At 46.3% G+C, this 18,420-nt stretch overlaps 1 long non-coding RNA gene across 1 annotated transcript; it reads right to left on the reverse strand.

Annotated features, from left to right (window-relative positions):
* Positions 1-4,544: 4,544 nt before the first annotated feature.
* On the reverse strand, positions 4,545-9,109 carry LOC123375019. Its single transcript, XR_006581294.1, has 3 exons — positions 8,450-9,109; positions 7,134-7,195; positions 4,545-5,729 (listed from the first exon to the last, which is right to left on the reverse strand). It is a non-coding gene; the product is annotated as an uncharacterized LOC123375019 (long non-coding RNA).
* Positions 9,110-18,420: the final 9,311 nt, after the last annotated feature.

Raw genomic sequence — 18,420 nt, forward strand, 5'->3', positions numbered from 1 at the left:
GTGCATCACTTCCCTGAATTTGTCCAATTCCAGGTAGAGCGAATTACATTAGCCCAGCCTGGTGGTGATAACCATGTGGGCCACCATAGCCAGGTCACTGTTAGAAGGGAATGGGTGCACCATCGTTGACACCTACTGGATGGAGTCAGGACTGTCATGTGGCCTGTTTCTGCTCACAGTGGGGGTGAATCTCCTGTAGTTCAACTGATAGGAGGCCAGTGATTTTGGAGCAGACAGGTCTAAATTCTAACCCCGCTGCTGACACAAAGCTCCAAGTTGCCTTCATGAGTAGTCCTATGTGGCTATGGATATGTTATACCTAATTTTTCTGTTCCCTAGTTTACCCATCTGTAATGGAGGGATGATAACGCTTTCCACAAAGGGTGTTAGGAGACTTGGTGTTTGTAAAGTTCCACATGACCTTTGGTGCTATTGAGTTGTTGTTTTAAAAAGTGCTGCTGCAAGTGTAAATGGGCACTGTTATTCGAATCTCTTAGAATCATAGAATCATAGAATAGCAGGTTGGAAGGGACCTCAGGAGGTCATCTAGTCCAACCCCCTGCTCAAAGCAGGACCAATTCCCAACTAAATCATCCCAGCCAGGGCTTTGTCAAGCCTGACCTTAAAAACCTCTAAGGAAGGAGATTCCACCACCTCCCTAGGTAACCCATTCCAGTGCTTCACCACTCTCTGAGTGAAAAAGTTTTTCCTAATATCCAACCTAAACCTCCCCCACTGCGTTGGCGTTCTTTGGCTGTGCCTGCCTCTCTGTGTATACCAGTATCATGCAACAGCCTTCCCTGTGGCTATGCTCCCAGTGTTGTCAGGGTAAGTGTCATTTCAAGAGATCGTTGCTTGTTAGTTCTTTACTATGACTTCTCTGGCCTGTCTGAAAATATCTCCAAACTGTCGCTCTGAAATCTGGGTCTGGCCAAAGATTTGCTTGTCTCAGCAACAGCCAATGTCATTGTGACTCAAACAGGCCCACCAAGACATATTATACTGAAATACTTTTTCCTGCCTTGCGTATCGTGAATGAAGTATTTTACTTCTAGATCACTGAGGGGTTTTTAATCTTGCAGAGACAGGGAAGAAGCCCCTGCTGGCTTCAGGAGATGAAACCCTGGATCTGAAGTTATGCACAGCATGTTCTTTGGGTTCTTGTATTATTTCCCTTGGCTGTTTGGATTGTTAAACTCTGTAAGGGCCTGGATTAGTCTTCCTTGTCAGTCCAGGATCTGGATTGGTGATTAGTACAGAAAAGCCAGGACAAGAAGGGATTGTGTCCTTTGTGAACAAGAGATAAGAGAGATCTGTCATCATGGCAATAACCAATGGCAGGAACTGGTGCCTCTTAGTGCTGATGAATAAGCTGTGTGGGAATTTAATTTTTGGTTTGGAGGGAATTTCTCAATTCTGATTTTTTTTTTCCATTCTGGTATGGAACAAAAACAAAGTTGTGACATTTCTTGCAAACTGAATTTCCAAAATATTCCCAGCAACTTTGGGTTGATCCATATGTTTCATTCTAATTTTATTTTTAATTTTAAATTGTATAATATAATAAAACAATCAAATGAAATGTTGTGATGGGGTGCCTGCCCCACACTGGGCTCTAAGGGGTTAATAGAGCCTTGGGGAGGTTACGCAGGAGGCAGCCAATCAGAGAAGGGCTGAGGGGAGCAGACAATCAGGGCCCGGCAGGCCCCTATAAGAAGAGCTGCAGGGCAGAGCATCTTCACTCCCTCTAGGTCAAGGAGGGAGAGGACCGGCTGCCTTGCAGGCTGATGGCAGCAAGCACCCTGGACAGAGCAGTGGTGCAGGCAGAGACCCAGGGAGCTAAAGGCAGCTCCTGGAGGGCTGCAGGGATTGGCAGCTGTGGCCCTGTGGCAAAGGCAAAGAGGGTGCTTGGGCCATGGGGAAGTGGCACAGGGAAATTTACTGAGGAGTCAGAGCAGAGTGCAGCAAGCAGTGGCCTTCTATAGGGTCCCTGAGGTGGGACCCAGAGTCGTGGGCAGGCCTGGAGTCGCATTCCTCCCTCTCCCCCACTCACTTGCAAATGGAGAAGTGGCTAGACAATAGACTGCCGTGGCCACTGAGAGAAGTGGCTGGACAGGGATTGCCGAAGGGATATGTCACTGAAGAGGACACTGCAGTCCTTGGAGGAGCAGAAGAGGTGACGGGCGGAGCCCCACCAGAGCAGGGCGCACTGGCTGCCAGAGCTAATTCCTGTATCGACCACCAGGAGGCGCCAGAGTGGTGAGCAAACCCGTTTCCACCTTACCGAAGCGCTTTCTTTCCATTTTCATTTCAAAACAAACTTTTTGACCAAAGGGGACACGTTTTCACAAAATGTTTCACTTTCATCAAATTGGCATTTTCCGATGGAAAAATTCTGACCAGCTCTTCTGGGAATGAAGGATCAAATATGAAAATATGGATAGCAGTACTAATCCTGCATTGTTTGCGGCTCTTCAAGCTGGGTGCTGGAGGTGACAATGGAAAAGCTACTCCCTCCCACATGTAATATGCAGGGTTCTAGTGGCCAGATCATCCAGTGGCAGCAGTAGCAGGCAAGAGACATATGCCTGTAAATGCTACTGCAGATTGAATCAGAGATGGGAACAACCTATGGGGACATCTTGTCCTCCACCCACCCACACTAAAGGACTGTCCCATCCAATGCTTTTTCAGTGACTCGAATGATGGGGCTTCTACCACTTTGGGAAACTAATAGACCTCTCTGAGTCTATGAGACTCTGAGTCTCCTGGATGGCAGGAGAGAGATCACTTGATCATTACCTGCTAGGTTCACTCCCTCTGGGGCACCTGGCATTGGCCGCTGTCAGTAGACAGGATACCGGGCTGGATGGACCTTTGGTCTGACCCAGTGTGGCCGTTCTTACGTTCTTATGTTATGTACTTATGAGTCATTTAATTGAATCATGGAAATTAGTTCATCTAGTCTGTTCCCCTCTCTGGCACAGCATTACCCACCACTGCAGCTTTCTTAGTGCTTTGTCCCCTCTCGTTTTGTATGTCTCGACCAAAGGTCAACCAACACTTCCCTTTGGAGACTAGATCATAGGCTAAGAAGTTACAGTCAAATAGAAGCATGAAGTGGTCAGAATCTTGGCCCCACTAGGGACTGAACCAGGGACTTCTAAAGCTGAAATGATGAGCTGCTACAACTTGAGTTTAAAGAACCAGGCTTTGTGGTGGGTGGCTGCAACAACCTCACATCCTCTGTGCACAGTGTGGGGACACCTAATACACACAGGCCAGTGGATTACAATTACCTTGAGGTATCACTCCAAGCTACAGTATGGAATATTTGTGGTTTTGAATTATAGATCTTTATTGCTGACCTAAAGCTCGCTTAGCCTTACAGTAACTTAATAAATAACCCATGTCACCACCGTGTCTTAACTCGGGCCTGCTGCTCATTCATGAAAAAGAGTCAAGACTGGTTCATCCTTTCTTTAAGCATAAGAAAAACTGGTACCTATAATGATTAGATAGAAAACTCCGAGAATTCAACTGTGATGCTGGCAGACCAGGTGCCAGCTCATGCCAAGGTCCCCATATCTCAACAGAACACTGACAGACACATGGCAGAAGGCAGTCTGGCTCACCTGCGTGTTAGTAGGTTTTCGAATTATGAGAATGTGTTTAGTGTTTAGGCTTTGTTGAATGTCTGTGAGTTGCTGCATGCATTGATCTCACTTACATATCTGTAATCCATATTGTACGGTCATATTTGAATGTTGGTATTGTAAGCCTCTGTAGCTGTGTGTCACCAAAGAGGAGAGAGATATGAGAATCACCAGAGAGGAGAGAGATAGAGAGTGCCAATCTCTAACTGAAGGAGTCATGTCCTGCCCAAAAGGAAAGGTCATGTCCTGCCCAAAAGGGAAGGTCTATCGACATCAGATGGACTATTGTGGAACATTAAATTGAACAAAAGGTTTTGTTGTTCTGCTATTCCCCCTGATGAAGACAAGTCATGTATAGCCCCTCTCCCCTGTTCACTGGCCCCAGTATGAGGCTGTTCCAGACAGAGGAAGCCTGGCTTGAGACTTTTTACACAACTTTGGGAAACTGGGCCTGAGGCTGCTTTGTGTGCGTTGCGTTGTGTGCTCACCTCAGACCAGACCCACTCAGACAAATCACCAGGAACAAGGCTTTATTCTGTAAAGAACATAGAACAGGATTACAGTCCAGCAGCCTCCTCTCTGCTTGCCTGCTACAAAAGTATAGGATTTGGCTACAAGCCAATTGTCTTTGGTGTGAGATCTAAAGTGCAATTGACCTGGGGTAAGTAACAGGTTTGGGGCGATTGGGAGTAACCTGAATATTGCTGTGATTCTTGGTGGGAGAGACCATCTGTCACAAAAGTAGGCTCTCACCAAGGTGGCAAGACAGATCGGAGTCCCCAGGAGGATTGTCTGTGAGTCCATGTTAAGGATGTTCTAGTGCCTCAGGAGTTTTAATTGGTTGGTGAAATTAGGGTGACCAGACAGCAAATGTGAAAAATCGGGACGGGGTGGGGGGGGTAATAGGCGCCCATATAAGAAAAAGACCCCAAAATTGGGACTGTCCCTATAAAATCGGGACATCTGGCCACCCTAGGTGAAATCTAAGTATAGAACTCACAACCAATTTCGGGTTTGTGTTCTGTTCCCTAATAGCCCACCTGGAGGCTAGTACTCATGCTCTTGAGTCGCTGCAGACAGCTTGACATCAACTTTGCACCGCCAGTAGTCAGCAGTGATTACTAGGCCCGTTTCTACATGCCTGGAGACAAGAAACTGAGAAAGATACAATACAAATGGTGTAGAAATATGCACCTTCCGGGATAGATATTTCAGTCCAAATGGCACATCAAATGATTAATTGCAAACCTTACGCCTTTATGATGAACTTTGCTTAGAATATGGGTGTTATGAACAGAAGAACCCGGCTGACAAAGGCGTTAGCGGAGCCATTATAACTGCTTGATTTCATTAGCCAACAGTACAAACAGCCAGCAATAATGTTTGTTTGAAATAAGACCAGATCGCCAAGAAGTTCTGTTATCCTGAAAGCTGCTGCTTGGCTAATTAAGACCTTTTGGCTGGATGCAAGATGTGTGAGTAACCGCTATAATTACACACACAAGTGCTTTGTTCTGTGAGATGTAACCTTGCCTGTTCTCCGCAGCTGGTCACACAATGTTTTGTTATGATTTAGCTGGGGGACATGAGTTTGGGGCCGTGTTTTTGGATCTGAAGAGCACAGTTGGTGCCGTCTACTCCTATAAGCTCTGCACTAAATGATACAGTGTCCCAGACGTGTGTGTTCCTGCAATTTAGTGGCCTGAGTCTTTTAATTATGGCCTTGGAAATAGACGGCTGGAGGGTAAATGCAGCTGAAATTGGTGTGGCTGTAGGGGTCAGTTCTCGGAATGTTTCTTTGTTTGTTCACTTCTGTGTTCTGGGAGCAGTTTTGCAATCAGAGAGCTCTTTCTGTATGGAACAGGTCTCTTTGTTCCCACAGGTCCCTGCCATGAGGAAGATGAAGTAGCCATCATAATGAGTGGCTTGTTTTTTAAAAGAATGTAAAGGAAAAAATAAACAAGCTTAACCCTAAACTCTCTCACAAGACTCTGGTGTCCTCAGAGCTGGATTTACACCTTACGCGTCCCTAGGCACAGCACTCCCCAGGCCTATGGCTGACCTTCATGGTTTCTGTCAAAAATTAAATGAGAAGAAACATAAACACAGCCTTCCTGGAAAGGCACAAGACCCTCCATCACTCACGGCACTCCCAGCTTGAGCCGGGACACAGCCCACCTGCTCCAGGCGAGGTGCAAGGGGCGGGGGGAACTATACCTCTTCCCACGGCGAGCAGTCCCCGGGTGTCTTCCATCCCTCCCGCAGCCCGGCACAACAGCCGCACTCTGGCTCTACCCAGGCAAGTGAATGGGGTGTCGGCCACGTCCCGCCCGTTCCCTCCCCAGCATGGAGGAGAGGCAGCGGGGCAGCCAAGATTGGGAAGGGGCTGGGACACTCCCAGCATCTTCAGCAACCAACCCCCGCCAGACACGGCTCGCAGTGCCCCCAGGTGGGCTGACTCGGATGCTCATCCTGCTCCAGGCACACACGCTGGGCGGCCACCAACCCGCGCCAGGAGCCCGGCTGCCCGCAGGGGAACTATATGTATTAACTTTTTAGCTTTTAGGTACCCCTAGATCGCCAGCACTCCTAGGCACGAGCCTACTTGCCTAATTAGAAATCCGGCCATGGCTGTCCTTAAAGGAGCATCAACCAGTAGCGAGAGCAGAGCAGTGGGACAGGGTTGTGATCCTGATTGTGGTTCTGACATTGATTCATTGTGATAGACCCTCAGCTAGTGTAAACTGCCATTGCTTCATTAGGGGCACCGGAGTGATGACGGTATACACCAGGTGAGCAGACACCACCCTGTGTCAGCTGCTCCCTGCTTTCTATAAAACGAGGATAATGATACTTATCTGCCTCCTGGGGAGGAATTGTGAGGGTTTAATGAATGTTTGCAAAGCAAAGGTGTAGGTTGGTTTCACTCGTGTCTTGCAGAACGGTGCTATCTTGACAGCCCTAGAGAATGTGGTAGAACCCAATGGGAGTTGGGTGCCTCCTTTAGCACCTAAGGAATTGCTCTTCATGTCCTTTGATAGTCACAGAACTAGTGCAGTGTAGGTCAGGGTTGGGTGAACATACCCCATATTGTTCCACCCGACTGCCTCACTCCAGAAGGGCGTTCATGGCCCATATCCACAAATTACCAAGCACGGTCGAGTTAGCTCCCCTGCTGGCAAACTTTGGTGGGGGTGAATTCTTATCCACTAGGAACTTAGCTGAGTCCACAGATTTGTTTCATATGCGTCCACAAAAGGACCATCGAAAAACAATGATTCTTTGAGACTCTTCCTCTTTCTCTGGCTATATGAACTTGGTGGCTTAGACTTGGCCTTCTCCCTCCTCCAGGTCCCAGCTAGTCCATCCCCTGTAACTACGTTTCAGAAAATGATCTGGGCACATTTTATGAAAATCGTATCTAGCTACTGATTCCGCTGTCACATTCGGCACTGACCTGCTTCACTGCGTACTTACCTTGTACAGCACTGTAACTGGGTTGTCCTGTTATGTGTATTGTGTGATGGTTTCAGGTTCTCCTTAGGAAAAAGACCTCATCATTAATAAGCTGTCGAGCTTAACTGGGGCATCAGGTACATGTATCATTAAGAAATAAACAAAGAACTCTTCCTCGTGACTTAACTATCCCGTCCCTGCCCCTCCTATCCCTCCACCCCATATTCCCAGGGACCTTCCACCCCGGCCCACAAGCACAAATGAGACTGGGGCCACGTTGTGCTTATTGTTATACAAGCACATGGGGAAAGAACGTCCCTGCTCCAAAAAGCGTATAAACATCACTAGGGTCAGGAAGGATGAGCCTGTAGATAAAGGAGCTGACCGAGGCTTCAGAAGAGGTGGTTTCAATGCCCAGATTTCATCTCTCTGTGCTTTAGTGAGCCCTCTTTCATATTCAAGGCATAGATTAAAGCCAGAAGGGACCATTACATCACCAGGTCTGCTCTTCTGTATGCTGCAGGCCACAGAATAACCCTCAGTTACCCAGGCACTGAGCCCAGTAATTTGTGTTTAATGATACATCTGCCTAGTGTCTATTTAGACTCTGAGCTTTTGGGGGATCAGGTCTGTTGCTTGTTATGTGTTTGTACAGGGCCTAGCACAGTGGGGTCCTGATCTCAGTTATGGCCTTTCACAGCGAGAGTAATAGTACCCAATAGTGACAAATTGTGAACCCCTCACTCACACTGAGCACCAGTTACTCACACCCACATAGTCCCACTGTCTTCACTGATTTACAAGCTGTCCCTCACTATTTTAAGAACAGTCAGAGCAGCAGCGCACATCTATTTCTGCCGGCAGCTGTATTTCCTCGGGCTGTGATCTTCTCAGATTTCAGACACAGAGAAAGGTCGGGACTGGGAGAAGAGAACTCCAAGGAAACCCCAGGGTGCTGCAGGAATTGGTATTAACTATTCACTGTTGTGAAGCGGGACGGCAGTAATGCCTCAGCCTGCTGCTCAGGAGCACTCTGCTGTTGGATGTGCTGTCTCTCTGATGATGGGTAAAAGCACAGGCCTAACTGCTCATGGTGATTAAAAATCCCCACAGCATTTTTTTTGCAAGAGGAGAAGTGTGTTAACTCTGATGTCCTCATCAAATTCCAGTTTGTGGTATTTCATTTTCCTGCTGGGTATGGTACTTTTCTTCCCTTCTACACCTAACCCGTTGTCCAGGTGTAACTATGCCCCTGCTTGGCTCATCTGCAAGAACTATACCTAGGTGCTCTGGATCTAAAAGCATGAGACTCTACGGCTTGAGCGTAAAAACCACACCTGAAATCCTAGCACCTCCACTGATATCGATGAGAGTTTTGCAGTTGCCTTCAGCGGGACCAGGATTTCACCCCATGTGTGTTAGCTCTCAGGCAGTAGCAGACTCGTGTCATGGACTAGGCCCTTGAAGGAAGACAAAAAGTGTTAGTGCCCCAGCTTGAGTTATGCGGGGTTTGCTGGCCAGTGTCCAGCAGCGGCTACATTCCATCCCAGAAGTAGGTTCGTTTCCCTGGTGGATCAAGTGATCTCTACACAGAGCTCTATATAGAGCTAGGCTGTGATCCTTGATGCCCTCAGGGGTGCTGAATGGTGGCTTGGGGGCACCAGATTGCAGACCGAGTCCCCAGGAGGAATTCTGCTCAGCCTTCTCCTGTAGGTAAGACACCACCCCACCCCATCCCTTTCCGGTATCTAGCATCCCTACAGGTGCTGTGAGGGAAGAGGGAGTGAGTTCCCCTACCACACTGAGGATGTCTACACTGCATACTAAGCCCAGGTCTGAGGGACCTGGACTTGTGGGCTTGGTGTTCCCACACCTGAGCTTGAATGTAAATACAATTGCTGGACCTGGGTCTCCCAGCCGGGCTAATGTGTCAATACTGCACCGTGCTGACTTTCTGACTCAGGTCTGTGGCTTGACCTGCGTCCACGCTGCAAAATGGCAGGGCTTGGACTTAAGTCTCAATGGGACATGGGCTCTGACCCACCCACCCTAGCAGGGTCCTGGGTGCTTGCTGACTCAAGTCAGCCTGATTTGTGTGTGAATGGAAAACAGGGCACGGGCTCAAACCGGAGTTAGAGCCTAGGCTTATGGCGCAATGTAGACATACCCACTTTGGCTTCCTGCTGCGCAAGGAGAGGGGTTGGAGAGGCCCTTCTTACCTCCCTCTCTTCCTCCCCTTTGTGCACCTGCCCGGGGACTCGTCACTGTCAGGCACACAGAGCATCCTCCGTGCGAAAGCTACTGCTTCAGCCCAGTCAGTCCCTTAGTGACAACCCCTTCAGTTCAGTTCTGAATGGCCAATGCGGCTTCCCTAAGAGCGATGGGATGAGGATTCCAAATTCAGTGGGCCAAGTGGCAGAAAACCCTGGCTGTCCCTGTTGTAAAATGAGAACGTGGGCAAACCGAGTCACCAGTCAAACCCAGCCTTGGGAAAGAGGCAGAAGATGATGGGTTAAAGCAGAAAAGGGGCAGCGGTCAGCCAGATGATCATACAGTCCCTCCTGGCCTTAAAATCTGCAAAGATATGAACTTGAGGAGTGGGGCGGGACATGCTGAGCCTCATTTGGAGCCCAAAGGTTTGAAAGTTGAACTCCAATGCTTCTGGGTTTGCAGCGTGTTTGGGGGTTAATGACACGTGACCAGGGCATGGGCTGTCATGACTAGTGGTCAGAACAGGAGTCATGCCTAGTGGTTAGAGCGGGACATGGTGCCTAGGGTCAGAGCCAGAGCCAAGGGTCAGAACAAGGTTACCTGCAGTGGGGCGAAGGCAGGCACAAGAGCTATTGCAGCTTTGAGCAGCCACTGAACTGCTGCTACTGCTGGATTTAGGAGCTGCCCTGCTGAGTCTTCCAACCAATCAGGCTGCCTACTACTCGTTCGGTAGCCCAGAGACTGGCTCTGCTGCAGGCTCTGATTCCTGACAGTTAGCGCATGATGGAAAGATACCCAGATAAAACAATGATGGGCATGTGCTAAGACCCAGAATAGAACAGAGGGAGGGTGTTCTTTGTACAGCACCTAACACAATGGAGTCTTCCTCCATGACTACAGGTGCTACAGTACTGTGAATAACTAGCAATAATAGTAATTAATAATGTGATTTCTCCTATTCCCCTGGTGCAAGTGAGAGGATAATCAGGCCCAAGAATCTAAAGTACAATTCATTTTTGAGCCTGGCTTAGGCGGATTTGCCAAAGCTCACAGCCTTTGAGGTTCACTTTTCCTTTAAAAAGTCTTTCAGATCAATATGAAATTGAGCAGGGCTAGCGCAGAAGTTTTAACGTGGGAAGGATTCGCTGAGACAGCTGCAGCATTGTGAGGACGGGAGCTGCTGCATTTCTAAATATACGAAAACCCTCCACTAGCAACAGTAAAGGGCCTGAGTGAAATGTGCAAAGGCCTAGGCAATTGAGAGCAAAAACCAAAAGATCTCAATGTGCAGGGCTTACGTTAACTTCAAGCGGTAGAAAATAAGGGGATTTTAATCAGCAAAATATTTCTGATGTTGCAAAAGAGCCACAAAAACAAGCCAGTAAACATAAGGCCTCTTCTATAGCAAGGGGTCTGGAAAATTGTCAGGCCTGATCCTCCTCCTGGGGGATTTTGCCATTGATTGTGACGGGAAAAGGCTCAAACTTTTTATTATTGGTCCTGTGAGTCTAGAGAGAGGTGTAATGGAGAGGAAAGGTGGTCAAGTGGATAGGCTACTAATTGAAGATTTGGGAGTCTTGTGTTTAATTCCCTGTTCTGCCATATACTTATGGGCACGGGGGGATTAAATGAGTAAATCATTTAATCCCCCCGTGCCCAGGCGAAAGGAGCTAATACCGCCCCACTTCACAGGAGGGTTCTGAGGACAAATACATTAACGAGTGTGCGTTGCTCAGATATGACAGTCTTACGGGCCGTAGAAGTACCCAAGATAAGTAGACTTTCCTAAGTCATGTGACAAGGTCAATGATAAGAACCCAGATTTGAATGACACTCGCCTACTTAACCACAAACAATGTTACTGCGAGAGTTGTTTGGGAAATAATTTTTCTTTGAAATCTTCAAGATTTTCTTTGGGGAAAAAGGATCCTTTCCCCTGTTACACTATCATGAGTAATATTAAGATGATGGGGCGGGGTGGTGAACTGACTACATCAAGGGAGTAACATTTTACAGTTTGTCAAAGTAGAAGACATGCAGATGGGAATTTTTAAAAACACGGAAAGTGTGGTTCTGCTCTGGAAAAGGCCTGTGGGAAAATGGCCCCTTCGAACGAGATGTGCCCTCTCTATCCAAAGCCAGATCTGTTCAATTTTGTACCAAAAGCCTCTTTTTAACTCCTGCTTAGCCCTGCAGAGCCAACCCAATGAAGAGCGAGTGAGCTGGCTCCTGTTCTGGAATCAGTCAGTCAGTTCTGGGCCAGAGTCTGCCCTCACCTACACCTTGAGTTGCACAGGGCATAATTTAAAAACAATGGCATTGTACAGGTGTCGCTCAGGGAAACGTATGGCAGTTACCATCTTTATTACTGGGGATGTTGAGCAAGGCAGGAAGAACCCACTTAATTTTAAGATCCCAAGTTGAGTTTCCAGGGCTAGTCATTGGGGGAGGACGGGGAATAACATCATGTTTGCCTGTAAAATGAGCAAATTTGACCTGGAAGCTACTGAGAGACAGGGCTGGCTCCAGACCCCAGTGCGCCAAGCATGCGCTTGGGGCGGCATGCCGCGGGGGGCACTCTGCCTGTCGCCGGGAGGGCGGCAGGCGGCTCCGGTGGATCTCCGGTGGAGCCGCAGGACCAGCAGACCCTCCGCAGGCACGTCTGCGGGAGCTCCACCGGAGCCGCGGGACCGGCGACCGCCAGAGCGCCCCCCGCGGCGTGCCGCCGTGCTTGGGGCGGCGAAATTCCTAGAGCCGCCCCTGCTGAGAGACCATAAACATGGAACTCGCAATAGCCTCATTTCAGTGTCATGTTTCAGAGCAGAACTGCTTTATATATTGAAAAGGAGAGATATGCAGGACACGACTGGGCCAGATTCTCAACTGGCATCAATCAGGGTAGCTCTACTGAATTACACTGGTAGAGAACCTGGCTTCAGTTGTGCATCATGCTTTCACCAGGTTGAATCAAGGTTTTGCCCTTACCCCTTTGCTCTCCCCCCAACCCTTTGCAGATGCAATGGATTGACCCATTTCATCATGCCGAATATACCACGGCATTAAATCAAACACCCAGTGCATCTGTGATTGGTTAAGTTCCTCCTGCTTTCGCTACCTGTCCGATGTGGCACTTTCATACCGAGCAATTCTATGTTTTCATTTTCCATCTGAAAAAGCTCAATTCACTTAAAATTGAAATAAATAAAACCGTACATAGTGTAAATTGCATTCAGAGAGTTCTCAGTGCCTGGACGGTGGACAATATTGAGAGATTATTTTATCAACTTTGAAAGGAATATTCATCACCATTTTGGCAGCTTTGTCACTCAAAGGGCAGAAGAATGCAGCTTGCCTTCAATAGGAGGCAATGAAGTGATATCAAATCCTCAGCATGGAGGGGAGGTGGGGAAACATACAAGTTGCACTTTCTCCCTTAACCTCTTAAATATAAACAATTGAACAGTTCTGACCTGAAAATGTCATGCCAAGTTGTTATTTTGTGCCCTATAAACATGTGGATGGTGATTGCATTTTCCCCTCAGGCAGGAGAGGGAAAAATATCAGGTCAGAACCGTTAACAAAGTTGGGGACTAGCTGAGTTTCTCGCTTTAAACTCCAAAACTGCCAGCTCACATCTCGGAAGTTTTGCCCATGTTCCATTCCATTCTCCTGCATCAGCAACTTAGACTCCAACAGCTTTGGAGAATGAGACCTCTAAAGGCACATCTACCCTGCAATAAAAAAATAACAACATGGCTCCAAGTCTCACAGCCAGGTCCGGCTGACTCAGGCTTGCAGAGCTCAGGCTGCAGGGCTAAAAACTGTAATTCGGGTAAGCTCTGAGACCCACCCCCATTGCAGGGTTTCAGAGCCCAGGTTCCCGCTCGAGCCAGGATGTTTAAACTGCAATTATTAGCCATGCAGCCCAAACTCCCTGAGCCCAGTCAGCTGACCTGGGTCAACGACGACTGTCATGCAAGTCTTTTATTATAGTGTAGCCATATCCAAAGAGTGACAAGGGTTGAATCTGACATAAAGGAGCATTGACTAAAGTGAGGGAGAATAAATCGTCTCTTCAAAGGCCTGGCTACTGACGTTTTCACGATGCACTATGTTCCTGCCTCCCATTAGAAGACCACAGGCTTGGGGCATGTTTGCTGCCCAGGAAAGCTCTCTGCGTTAGAGTTAACAGCATGAGCATTTTGTTCTGAGTCCCAAAACACACTGCTGCCCTTTCAAATTCCTCCTGTGCTGCAGAGTCTCAGACACGGTGAATTCCACAGTGTTACAGGGTGTCTTGTCTCTTTAAGGGTTAGCGGCCTAGGCCCAGCCAACCCTAGTTACTCAGGTGGCATACCTGAGCAGGGATCAGCTGACTCCCCTAGAAAAAGCAGGGGGAAGCTGCAGAAAGAGGATCTCCAGGGAGACCAGAATGGGGGATGGAGCAGGACAGAGAGAGTCTCCTGGGAGTTTGGAGGCGTCAGGAAAGGCCCAGGAGAGGCCTGATAAAGAGGTGACCGGATGGACTTGAGAACTCTAGTTTGAATCTTTGTTAATTTGCTGACTCAGAGCCAGAGAGGTGCTGCGAATGGGCAAAAGGGTCTGTGAGTTAGTGAAGAAGCCCCTAGAAGGGGGAAACTGAGGCAGGAGCTGCTTGCAGGGCCACCTCAAGGCCACAAGGTGTGTTCCAGAGGAGGTCACACTATGACACACTCAAGAGCGTGGAGTTTCTATGTGGGAAAGAAAGATACCTGATGTACAGGAAGAATTTGAGAGGGCCTAGTTTGTATCTGTGCCTCAACACGACGCACTGGGGATTTACCTACATCAGATATGGAGATGCCCTCCATGACTGCTAGGATAAGTTCATCCTCTGGCTCCAGAAATGTGGGTGGGGAAAGTTTGTAAGCATGAATAAGCAAGTGTTGGGGGATGACAGAGTTAACATGAACTGTATCAGCTTTCTGCCTGAAGAACGATGTAGTACCCTGCCCATCTGAACTCAGAGCCCCTTACTTATCACAGAGGCTTCACTGATGAACATAACACCTCATGTTAAATTGCCACATCCATGAACGTCATTACCAAAAGCAGCCACTCCATTTTGAACTACGCGTGTGTTTGGGTGAGCGGAACCCACACATGTATGAAAGGTCTGATCCCTCAGGTGTGGGAGAGACCAAAGGGCCCAGAATTTAACACATTAGAGAGGACAAAAAATGAAAAATCGGGGAGCGGGGTGCAGGTCACTGCTGGATGGCACTTAAGACTGAATTTCTCTACACACAGAACAAACATGTTTCCTCTGTCCAAGAGGCACCTCCATCTCAGCATGCAGATTATTGCTAGGGATGTGATAATAGCTCAGTCTGCCTTCCCCTTCAGGTCTTGGCATCTCTGCTAATTAGAGCTGAGTAACCAACCCACAGCAATTTCTCTGATGAATTTTGCCATTTTTCTGTGATTTCAAATTGCCCATGAAGAAATCCTGAAATTCTCATAGTTGTTTTTCATTCAAAAATTATTTGTGACTGGTTTTCTGCCAATAAAACCTGTACCTTGAGATCTTGTAAATTGTGACGATTGCAATCAAATCGGTAATCTGCACTGCGGTGGTTAGAATTTGTTAGTCTTTAAGGTGCCACAAGTACTCCTGTTCTTTTTGCGGATACAGACTAACACGGCTGCTACTCATAAACCACATGGTATTCTTTCTGTTCTCTAATTAGACAATGTACGTAGCTACCTAAGCAATAGATAATGAACTACGAGCTATATCTATTCAGCTGTCAAATTCACAATACATATCATTTTCACATCTGAAATTTAATGGAACTGATGAGAAATGTGACTTTTTGCTTGCAAAAAGTTCATCAACATTTTCCCATCAGAATGTTGACAAAAAATAGTTTTAAAAAATTAAAAAATGTTAACCAGCTCTAAAGTTCTCTCTCTCTCTCTCTCACACACACACCATGTGCCCCAAGCTTTTTAAAAGCACATGCCAGCTAGTGCAAACACACACATATTACAGAAAAAGATGCCATCTTTTAGATTTATTAGTAAGGCCCTAGCTCCTCTCTATTGCTCTTCCATCTTTACTGGAAGAGATCCTTTCTGGATCTCTGATTGTTTTTCAGGTCCACAGTGACAAAGTGACAGAATTGTTCCTGAACTGACTCCCATACACACACAATGATCTTTCCAGAGGATGACATTCAACAGCATAGATCACCTCAGCACAATGAAGAGATGTGGCCAGATTGTCAGCTGATGTAAAACAGCATAGTTCCACTGACAGCGATGGAGCTACACCAGTTTAAACCAGCCAAGAATCTGGCCTGTAGAAATTAGAGTTGGATGAGCATACCAACAATTTCCCACAATTATTGGCTTGGAATTAAAAATGAAATTTGTGTTGGGCTGTGCATGTGTGAGCCCCGCTGTCTTGGTCATTACTGAGGCTGGAACTGGGGACATCCTGACCTAAAAGAGCAAGACTTTGCAGCGTGAGCGAAAAGAAAATCACCTGTAGCTGGGACGTGTAACAGTCTCCTACCCTTTGTTGGTGGGGCACAGAAGAGGATGCAGAACACACAGAGATCAGTGAGTTCCATACAAACCCCATTTGTGTGTGCGTCCTGGATGACTGGGAGCTTATTCACGTGAGTGCTTGGGCAAAGTGAATTGTACGTTTTCTTGCTCAAGTATTTGACTTGGGAAGAGTGGGAATGGTTTGTTTTGTATGGGATAATACAGCAAAGGGACAAGATTTCTCTGGCCCAAAGGGATTAAAACATGACAGAGAAGGGTCTGACTGCACCTGGAGTTGTTCACACACAAAGCTCCATTTTGTATCAATAATGGTGATGACTGGAGACTACAGGCTAATAGTTGCTGTGCATTTGGAATATTTTATATTGAATGGAACTATGCTTGACCCAACCTGAGCTCCCCGCTCCCAAAGATCCATGATTAGAACCATGGTCCAGCGAGAATGAAGTGAGCCCGACAAAGGATCTTACCACTTCCCCATTGGCATATGCCATATTGAACGTTTTGCAATTAGTGAACCTTGAGCAAACATTCCATAGTACTGGCTTCACCAGAAAAGAGTTTGCTGCATCCTGCCAGCTTTTAATTTTGTTCCCAAAGCTGGGGCCATCATTGCTGGTTGCGGACAAGCCCCAGAAGATAAATAGTATTCCGGGTGTCTGTGTGCAAATGCGTCTCCTTTAACAAAGCAGAGAAAAGCTTGTAAGACAAAAAAAAATAAAAATAAAAATAAATAAGACTCTAAAATAAATGATGAAAAGCAACTGCTATAAAATTTTAAGGTACAATCTAAGCCCAAGGCAGATGAGTGTTTAGACTGCCTGTGAACAGACAACCTCACTGTGGGAATTTCTTTTAACCTAATATTGATAGCATTATTGACATATATATATATATATTTAAAGGCATAGGCATGGGATGATTGAGAAACAGAGACTCGTCTCCCAGAGCTAGCAATTCAAAGCTACTTGCTTGTAAACTTTCCCGATTCATCTTCAAGATCAGGAGCTGTTTTGCATTCTAGAAATTATTAGTTAGATGCAGAAAAGACCAAATAATCTCTCTCAGCAAGCCATTGGTGATGCAGGACACTAGCTGGGTCAGAAGGTTGTTAGACAACATCATTAGGCTTATCCCATTTCAGTCAAATCACATGGCCAATTTAGTCAGCTGGCAGTGCATCTGCAAAGTAATTCCAGCTGACTAGATCCAGATATGAAATGCCTTGCAGCATTCTCTTGATTCTGCAGTCTCAGGGATATTGTGAGTAAATAGATGAAATAAGGCATCTTAACCATGCTCTCTAAAAGATGTCCCATGAAGTAAGGTAAATAATATTACCGATGGTAAACACTTGCAGCAGCCATATCAGGTGCTTATCAAAGAGGAGAATGGAGAAAAGAAATTGCAATAATAACTCAAGATCTGTGGAGATAGGAGATCCATTTCACAAAGGATTTTGACATTTCAAAACTTGGCTTCGTTCTAACTATAAAAAAGGAAAATTGAAAATTTAGAAATTCTCTATGAAGGAAACTTCAGGAAAAAAAATTGTCTTGGGTAATCTACAACATTTTGCTTTGACATAATCAAAATGCTTCATTATTATTTAGATGCAGATCAAATCACTTCTTGCAGCAAACAATTTCCGTTCAAATTCAATTTTTGTTATATAAAATACCAACAAAAAATTCGAACCAAAAATGTATTTCTAAATGAAACATTTGAAATGTTTTGTTCTGGAAATGTTGAAACAGGATGCTTTGACAATGTCAGATTTCCCCCTCTCTCCCCCACCCCCCCCAATTTTTCTCAGAAATGAAATTCCAGTGAAATCAACCCAATTTTGTAATTGGTTCAGTTTCAATGGAACAGCATATTCCGATGGAATCTGGTTCTGTCAAAGTTTCTCTGACCAGCTCTGCTAGCCACACAGGAGTCAGTGGCTGGGATATGTATTGACAGCTGTTGGAGATGTTGCTTTTTAAAGAAGATTAAAATGATATTTAGCCATTAATAGAAAGCACCAGATGCAGCTGTACTATAAATAGATGTATTCCTTTTTGTTGCATGTCACAAATATGTGTTACACACAGGTGCTGTCCAATACTAAAAAGGCATAGGCATAAATTCAGATAAACTTTAAGTTGAAAACCAAAAATACATGGGCCTAATGAAACCTCACATCTAAAACCCTTGGAGTTATGAGTGGTGGGTTTTAGCACCTCTGATCCGAATACCACGCTATGCTTGTGGTTCAGATTGGGAGACCCGTTCTGCATTTCAGGTTTAAAATGAGTCAAAATCTAACTAGAATCTCTTTTGCAATTTCAAACCGAAAAGGAGAAAACTGTAGGAGACTGTTTATATCACACCATGGATCTGCGTGTGGCTTTTTGAACCAAAGAGTTTGTGCTTCAAAGAGTTTACAATCTAAGGTCCTTTATCCTACACCTATTTGAGAGGTAAGATGGTTTAGCTGGAATCTAGGGTTCAGGTCTCTGCTCTCCTACAGACGGTCAGCAGATGGGGTGGTAAGCAG

Source organism: Mauremys mutica, chromosome 7 (assembly GCF_020497125.1).
Source record: "Mauremys mutica isolate MM-2020 ecotype Southern chromosome 7, ASM2049712v1, whole genome shotgun sequence".
NCBI lineage: Eukaryota > Metazoa > Chordata > Testudines > Geoemydidae > Mauremys > Mauremys mutica.